Source organism: Pinus tabuliformis, chromosome 5_1 (assembly GCF_031772625.1).
Source record: "Pinus tabuliformis cultivar Carrire ecotype Pingquan chromosome 5_1, CPIR1, whole genome shotgun sequence".
Taxonomy (NCBI): domain Eukaryota; kingdom Viridiplantae; phylum Streptophyta; class Pinopsida; order Pinales; family Pinaceae; genus Pinus; species Pinus tabuliformis.
Window position 1 is genome coordinate 554402776 of NC_142305.1, and position 8826 is coordinate 554411601.

The window sequence follows — 8826 nt, forward strand, 5'->3', positions numbered from 1 at the left end:
CATTGAAGTGGGCCATTGAATTGTTATTGCACCAAATTAGGAGTGGAAACTAAGTTGGAAGAATGTCTGGTGAGTAGTATTCTCATGCAGGCTCTTATAATCTTCCATGACAACAATTTGTCTCTTTGTAAACTACAGAGAATCTAACGAGGAGGTCAAGCCAGCATAGGAATCTGAGGTTGTAAAGTGTATGAAATCATGAACAATCAATTATCCATTTAAAACAAACATATGTAGGTTCAAAGCCATGCAAACATTAATCATCAGCTACAAGATCCTCAAGAACCAATCCAATACTTTAGACAGCTTGCCTTGGGGTCCCACTAAGATTTTGGAAAATTTAAGGCTTAGTCACTCCCATGCTATAGGCATAAGTGTGACCAACAACCCAAAGTCGCTCTTATAGGCTTGCCTGCCAACGACCAGAGACCAAAACTATCAGTGTTATGCCAGCGACTTCGAGAGTTGAGCTACTTTTTCCACACAGATCCCAAGTCACTCCCTAGAATTGAACCTTCTCTTCAAATCAGTAAAATAACATGGAAATGATAGTACTAAAGCAAATACTTGCTGAAGGCCTTGACTGGACCCCTACTAGCCATGACGGACATTTCGTCAAACATATTGCAAATGTGTAATCTACAGGTGTAATTAACAGTTCTTAGCATAGGAGTCTCATACTTAGCTGAGAATCCCTAAGAACCATTGATGCCTCAACACATCAACTGTCATTCCATCCATTAGGTCATAGATAAATTGATTATTGAATTACAAGTAAAAACATGATGAGAGCCACACATGGATACTGTCATAAAATACATACATAACGAGCATAATAGGGACAAAAATATCAATGAAATCACAGCCATATAAACCACATATAATGCATCATCGGGATCAAAGAGACATAAGGAGAAATAACCCTTCATTCATGATGCAAAATCCAAACCCTGGATGGAACTTCCACATTCCACCTAACCATAGAATGGCTGAGCCAAATCTCTCTTCAGCCATTCACCCCCATGCCATATTCCAAGCACGAATGTGGGATCTCATAGAACACATCAATGAAAAACCATCCAGGGCTTCCAGGGGCCATCCACCTCAACCCATCAAACAGTGATTCCACCTCACGGTCGAACATCACAAAACGATCATCAGATCGGTCTTTGTCTAAGCCTTCTATCCAGAGCGTTTGTCCAACCAAGGCTTCGAGACTAGTAACTCAACCCACAACTTTTACCAGGCTCCAGAGCGTTTGTCCAACCAAGGCTCCAGGACTAGTAACTCAACCCACCAAGGGCTCTAGAGTGTTTGTCCAACCAAGGCTCCAAGACTAGTAACTCAACCCAAGTTGTTCTAGGGCTCCAGAGCATTTGTCCAACCAAGGCTCCAGGACTAGTAACTCAACCCAAGCTAAGGAAACATGAGAACCAACCAAAAACACAACAATGAAAATAAACCCACAATCACCATGGTTATCCAAGAAATGGCAAGGCTAGGCAATCCATTTTCAATCCCGACCATCCTCCATGCCAATGACAGATCACAATCAAAAATCCACATGCATATGCCATGCATGCCAAAACTAGTGAAGGAAACATGCATGCAACTCAGTACCTACAAGCAAATATGATGTAGTTGTTGATCCCAATGCCTTCTTGCGCTTTCTTGCTCTTCCTTTCCTTCTTGCTCCAAAAATCAAAGTATGTCACACCTTCCAAGAGTGCTCCAATAAAACTCTGAGTCTCCAAGAGTATGAGAGAGATAATAATGAGAAAGCTCCAAAATTGAACTGATCAAGTCTTCCCCACTGATCCTCAGAAGCCTTTTTATTAATGAGGCCTCTATTTTCTTCATTTTCCATTATTTTCTTTTAATTTCTTTCTCACATGCAACCTATGACCTTTCACCTTCCTTTTCTCCTAATTTCCATTATTTTCATGAATGTGCCAAAAATGCCATTTTGCCTTTCCAAAGCCTTAGCCATTGCCTTTGCCAATTTCCTTAGCCATAATAAACCGAATCAACACCCATTAGGATGTTTCCCCCACCATTCAACTTGGAATACGTTTCCCATCACTGTGGTCATTATATATTTTTTTACGTGGAATTTTCACTAGGGCTGTTACAGAACCCTCCCCCTTGGGGGAACACCATCCTCGGTGTTCATTGACACCTATAACTAACAAAACTGCTGAAAACAAAACATACTGCCCATGGAGATTTATAACATAGCTCATTGCAGTATTTACAATGACTGTCTGCTAAAACATAACAACATGACAAGATGACAACCATACCGCATACTGGAGCTTTATAACACAACTCATTACGGTATTTACAATAACCACATATACACATACACATTTGCTTCAACCAAAAAATAACCATATTGTCTGTGGAGCTTTATAAACTAGCTCAATACAATATTTACATTAATATACATATATATACATATGCACATATGCTCAACCAACAAATAAAAGTATATGATGCATGTGTCTGCAATAAGGGAATCTAGAGGCTCACACCTCCACCCTCAAGGTAATACCAGGATTCACCTCCTTCCCAGGAAGTCCAGAATCCACTGCAAATTCAAACTGCATCTAATGTCCAACGCTATAATCATGTGCCACTTGTCCTCTTAGTGACCAGTTACCGGCTCATTGTTCCAGGGCACACTCCCAATGTGCATCTGATTCCATCTAGAAATTCTAATGACCAAAACAAATTCATTTTGACTTTCCCTTCTCTTATATACAACCTCTTGGGCAATCCGATAAACCCCTTTCATGCAGTCACTCACCTTCAAAGTTCCGCTAGCACCCCCATATCTGGCAGTCCATCCCTTGTCAAGGATTCCTCACATCGAAAGATACAAAACTAAGCATATCCTTGCTTCAAAATCATCATATTGGTCATAGCATGCTCATGGAAATCAATGGACACTATTGGGTACCAGTGTCCCCCAATGGCCATGTTCCTAAATGTTTTACTAGCATACTGCTGCATGTTCCAATTTCTTTTGTTGTTGCAAATTTTTGCAGTCGATTTCAATCAGCCAACCGAGCATTTCATGCATTCCTGTACCAAACACATAACTTCCATTAGATTTAAAATAAATTGAAATAAATTCACATCACACCTCACTGGTGGTTCATCAATAAGGTGCATTTACAATCCTGTTCGCTTCCTGTCACAACAAGTCGAACTAGCATATTTGGCCAAATCAACATGTATAAAAATATCTCATCTGGTTAGCTCAAAACATAACCATCATAGATCAAAACCATAAATCACATGTAACTATCATAAACCATAATTATAATTCACATGTAATCATCATATGCCAGAATCATAAATCACATGCATAATAAAACTGAAATAATATATCGATGTTTATCCTTTAATCAATCCTTACTTCTGCCATTGTTCTTATTTCGTATGCACACTGGATCAGTTGCCACACCTGACAAACACCCAATGTCTTCTCCTCAACTAGGTGCACATATACATAGTGTGCATCACACACATACAACCGCAAATGACATACAACCCCATGCAATACATGCACCTACACCTGACATACAACACATACACCTACACCCAGTGTATACAATACAATACATACGCCTACATCCAGTGCATAACATAATACATACACCTACACCTGATGTACAACACAACACAATACATCTATACCCGATGTACAACACCACACAATACATGCACATACATCGCACCACATGCCCTCAACACAACATGTATGACATGCACATAATACCATATGTTCACCAATACCATATGTACAACATGTACACAGTACCACATGTACATCGCACCACCTGCACAACGTGTGCACAGCATGACATGTACACAGCACCACATGTAAAACATGTACACAACACCACATGTAAACTACACCACTTGTACAACGTGTACACAATACCACATGTACATAGTGCCATATGCATGACATGTATGCGACACAACATGTACACAACGCCACATGCACGACATGTACATAGCGCCACCTGCACACAGCGCCACTTGTACAACATGTACACAACACCACATGCACACAACACCACTTGTACAATCATGCACACCACACCATATGTACATAGCACCACATGTACATAACACTGCATATCCAACATGTACATAGCATCATCTATACATAGTATCGCATATCCAACACGCACAAAGCACCATATGCATACAACACCACATATCCATCATGCACACAGTACAATATGTACACAACACCGTATATCTAGAAATGTACATAGCACCATCTATACCCAGCACTGAATATGCAACATTCATACAACATTATCTGTACTAACACCTTGTACATGATATTGCATAAACAACATGTACACACAATACATATGCACAATACTGCATTCACACAATCATCACAGATGCAACATGTACGACATGTATGACATATGCACAACAGTAATACCATGCATCTGAAACCACACTACCTCTACCAAGCAATCTTGCTTCCACCATCTTATCCATGCTTGTCCTAGCATGTCGCAGGCCACACTGCTTTCATATCGTTTATGTATCCCTTGGTATAACATGTCCATAACATAGACATAATATAATCCATGGGGGCCTCACTCAATGAACCTCTGACATATCACGTGCGTTCGTGGCATATTAAACAATACCCTTAATTTGTCGACATATTAGAAATTACCTTTAAAAATTACATTATTTAACCCCTTACCAATATGAACCCAATACACCTTCCCAATTTAAAAACCCCTAATTTCACTAGATATTGTAGGTATCCATTTTTTCATTAAAATTTTTTACACCCCTTTATATTTTTTCATTAACTTTGGGCTCCATTTTTTATACCTGCCAATATAAAAACCCTCTACCCTCTATATATCCCCCAATATATTATGTCATTTTTTCCTCAATAAATATCCCCCAATATGAACTCGCGTGGTATGGTATTGCTCTGCTAGTGAAGCCCCCGTGATATAATCACATAATATCAACTCATAACCACATGATATCGACCTCATATATTTGTCATGACTACTCTTCCAATTGATTCCTCGTACGACCAGGAACCTCTTCATGTCATTGGTCTGCATAAGCAATCATTCCTCCATCAGAACGATTCCCGATGGCCCTGTCGGATAGTGACATAGACACATACATACATATACATAAACATTAGCATAAAAAAATCATGATCCATAATGTTAGATAACAACGTACATACATACATATATGCATATAATCATTAGCATAAAGCAATCTTAATCACAACATAAATAATAGATATCAAGGTCAAGGTTAAGAGAAATTCCTTTATTCATGCACAACATTGAGAACCACCATTCCCAACTTAGTCAAGCCATCCGACATCTCAGGTCCATTTACTTTACCTTTTTTGGTTACCTTTCTCTTGCCTATCCTGCCATTGTCCATTTACACCAATGGACCCAACCAATCCAACTAGTTGTCATAGTCTTACCCTCCACTGTGCTTACTCATGCACAAAGCTTCATTTGAATCTTACATTACCTTTCGAGTACCACACAGCTCTCCCGAGCTCCATCAACTTTCCTCTTTCCCAAACAATTCCCAAGACTCAAAACATAAAAGGCAAGACAAGAAACAACTAAGAAGAAAACCATGAAAGTCAATAACAATATGACACCACAACAAAGTGGCAAGGCCTTGCACCAGACATAAACAAAACCACAATCAAGCTCAACAATTCATAAAATACCAAAAGCACAAGACTGACAACAGACACCATGACTCAATCCCCATGGTTCCCAAGGAAAACTAAACCTCAGCCTTCTTCAAAATTTCATGGAAATTTCTTTTGCCATGTAATCCCTTGCATCATATTTCCATAAACACATAACTATCAGTGTATAAATAAACATAAAAATACACCAATTACCTTACCTTGTTATTCCAAGCACGTTGCCTCGTATCCGAACACATTTGTGCCATGTCTCAAGGGACACCAATTCCCTTGATAGATCTAACTGTAACTAGAAACTGGCTGATATACCGATCAGATACATGTCCATGAATATAACACATATCCACATAATTTCATATGAGATTAAGGTTAAGAATACTTCTTGTATGCAAAGCACTCATTCACTTGGAATTAGGGTTTCCAAACATAGCCAAAGGAATTCTTGCCCAATTCCTTCCTGTTAATTTTTTACCTTGTTGCAATCGAGGCCTATTATGCATTGTCACATCACCCAACTATTAGTTATTTTAGTTTTTTTTTCTTTTTTTTTAAAGGAAAAATCATAATTTTATTAATAATAACAAAATTACATTTTGTAGATTCTGAAGCGCATATCCATTAGCAGGTCAAAAACTGTTGTTCAAAGAAATAACCAGAAAGAAAAGACCGGAAAAAATAATGTACACTTGGGGAGAAAATTATGCTTTTCTCTCTTTTTTCTTCTCAACCTTTCGCCACTCCCCTTGAGTCGGCAAGGATGAAAACAGTACGAGTGAGGTGTCCTCCATAGGGCATGGATTATCCTTGTTTGAATTGGAGTGGTCTGAAGAATGTTGTCTTTTGGCTTCACTGGTATCCATTGTATCTGGTATCTTCTCCGACAAAGAGTCCATCAGATCATGTAATACAGGTTCCATAGTTTCGAGCTCCTTGTGAATCTGATTGTTCTCTTGGGGAATGTGGTGTTCCTTTTCCGTATCTTCCTCCTCAACAAGGGCATCTTCAGGGTCTGGTGGAGGGAATTTCCATCCCTTGGGCTGTTTTCCTACTTTCTTCTTCCTATGCGTATCTTTTTTGACTTCTGGGCATGTGTTTTGTAGATGCCCTGTTTGGCGACAAATTCTGCATCTGAATGCAGTATTTTCATAATCTAGTATCTGTGTCCAGCATCTCTGCTTATACTTGAGTTGTTGTTATGCTCTTAACCTGCAAAGCAATACCCAAACATAGAATTTGCGAAGAAAAGATACCGAGAACACAGAATATGCGATGAAAATATACCCAGAACACAGAATAGCAATGATTTTATTATTCAGAGAGAAATGTTCACAGGCCTCTTCGAGGGGGCAACCTCCAACAGAGCAGAGCTCGATTACAAAACAAGACACGATGCTCCTCGCAGGGAGTCTCTATCCTTTATATATGACTCATACATGCAATACCACGGGCCAATATCGTGGGTTTTATTAATACCATATCGTGGGTTTTATTAATACCATCTATCTAATACTACCGCCCATTTACCATCTATCTAATACTACCGCCCATTTGCAACTAACTGTGGTCCCGTCATTAATTGCGGGTTAACCACTTACAAATATTAATATGGGCTTTATTGACTCTTGACTATGACGTGATCCCATGACATAAATAAGGGGGTTAGGGTGGGACCCTAACATGCCCTCCCCCTTAAGACTAGCCTTGTCCTCAAGGCTGAAGCTGCGGAAACTGCTGAAGAATAGTGGTTGGTTCCCAAGTTGCATCTTCCGGAGAGGTGTCTTTCCATTTGACGAGGACCTCCTTAAGTGTGCGGCCGCGCAGGTGCTTGTCTCGTGTGTCTAGAACTTGTTCAGGTTGAAGCCAGATTGACCCTTCTTCGTCCAATTCAGGTAGACTGGTTTGAACTCGGCAATTGTTCCCAATCACTTTCTTGAGGCACGATACATGGAAAACTAGGTGGATTTTTGTTGTAGGTGGCAAAGCCAACTTGTACGCCACTTCTCCAATGCGCTGAAGTACTTGGTATGGTCCATAGAATTTTGGAGAGAGCTTTTGACAACCCTTGTCTTTGAGTGATGTTTGCTTATATGGTTGCAGCCTCAAAAAGACCTGATCCCCTTCTTGAAATTGGCGCTCTGAGCGATGTTGGTCAGCCTGTTGCTTCATACGGTTCTGAGCTTGATGAAGATTCTCGCGCAGATGGGCAAGCATGGTTGCGCGGTGTTGTAGAAGTTGATCCACGGCTTGTACTTTGGAGCACCCCGTGAGATAAGAAGTAGGGGAAGGCGGAAGTTGTCCATAGACTGCTTCATAGGGAGTCATTTTGGTGGTGGCATGATAGTGGGTGTTATACCACCATTCCGCCAGAGGTAACCACTGTACCCAAAGGTGTTGCTTTTCTGAAGTGAAACACCTAAGGTAGGTTTCTAGACATTTGTTGACGGCTTCGGTTTGACCATCTGTTTGCGGATGATATGAAGTACTGAGTTTGAGTTGAGTGCCTTGTATTCTGAAGAGCTCCTGCCAAAAATTACTGGTGAAGATTGGGTCGCGGTCGGACACAATAGAAGTGGGCATGCCATGCAATTTGAAGATCTGATCCATGAAAGTTTGAGCAACCAAAGTTGGTGTGAATGGTTGGGGTAGGGCGCAGAAATGAGCATACTTCGAGAGTCGGTCCACAACCACCATGATGACTGACTTGTTTCCAGACTTTGGAAGACCTGTAATGAAATCCATGGAGACCTCCGTCCAAATTGACGCCGGAATGGGCAATGGTTGTAATGTGCCTGGTGTGTTGACGGTTTCCCCTTTTTGGCGTTGACAGACGTCACATTCTGCGATGAAAGTAAGGATGTCCTGTTTCATGCCGGTCCAAAAAAATGATCTTCTGGTGCGAGCATACGTCTTCTGAAAGCCCGAATGTCCTGCAATGGGAGATGAGTGCAATTCGGCCAAAATGCGACTTTTGAGGGTGGATGTTGGTGATATTACGACTCTGTCCTTGTAGCGAAGAATATCATTCTGCCACGAGTAGCCATTGCTGGAATTAGGATCTACCTGCAATTTAG